General features: G+C 43.1%; 1 non-coding gene across 1 annotated transcript; it reads right to left on the reverse strand.

Annotated features, from left to right (window-relative positions):
• Nucleotides 1-419: 419 nt before the first annotated feature.
• LOC123461007 lies at nt 420-578 on the reverse strand. The gene has a single exon (XR_006637342.1). It is a non-coding gene; the product is annotated as a U1 spliceosomal RNA (small nuclear RNA).
• Between the last annotated feature and the right edge of the window lie 330 nt (nt 579-908).

The following is a 908-nucleotide window of genomic DNA, read 5'->3' on the forward strand; positions in this document are numbered from 1 at the left end:
TTCAAATATCCTAATCACTCCCAAACTTCAAATGCTTGTAATGCCTTCTTCCTCTTTCCAAGTAGATTTCATATAAATTCTTCTGCAAGGCTTTCCCTACTGCCCACAGGTACTCTTATCTTCACCAGCCTTTTAGCAATCCTTTCTACTCTGCACTCACTGTGCTGCATGGTACCATTCTCATAGTACATCACTACACTACACTACTCCACACCACACTATATTACACTACAGTCCCCTACACTCACTGTACTCCACCGACCCACATCACACCACACCACAGAACATCACCTATGCACAATTTTTTGTCACCTTGCTGCCAGACCTGTATCTCCAAAACATAATAGTTGCATGAACGAAAAGTCCTACAGTGATCCCTACTGCTGACTAATAACTCTAGACTTTGTTTTTCCTCATTTAAGGGAGAGTACAAACATAGCTCCTCAATACCACAAATCATGCAGATGGGTTTCCCACACTTGGGAAAATTGCAGGGATTAGCACATCCACAGAGCAATAGATAAGCCTTGACCTAGACAAACAATCTTGTTGATCATGGTAATTTCTCTGCTAAGTATTATATGAGCCTGTATAAAAGTCCTTCAACTATCTTTTAAGGCCTCTCTTCATCTCTTGGTAGAGCGCTGCAGTGTTACACCACATAACTTCTCTATGAAGCTTTTATGCACCAGAACATATGCTGTACATTGAGGTCCATTGTGGCTAACCATGAAGCCTGTTTTAACCATCATTTTAGAAAGTTAAAAAAAAAGAAAAATACAGGGCTGGAGAGATGTCTTGGTGGTTAAGCGCTTGCCTGTGAAGCCTAAGGACCCCGGTTCGAGGCTCGGTTCCCCAGGTCCCACATTAGCCAGATGCACAAGGGGGCGCACGCGTCTGGAGTTCGT

This window comes from Jaculus jaculus, chromosome 5 (assembly GCF_020740685.1).
Source record: "Jaculus jaculus isolate mJacJac1 chromosome 5, mJacJac1.mat.Y.cur, whole genome shotgun sequence".
In the NCBI taxonomy this organism is placed as follows: Eukaryota; Metazoa; Chordata; class Mammalia; order Rodentia; family Dipodidae; genus Jaculus; species Jaculus jaculus.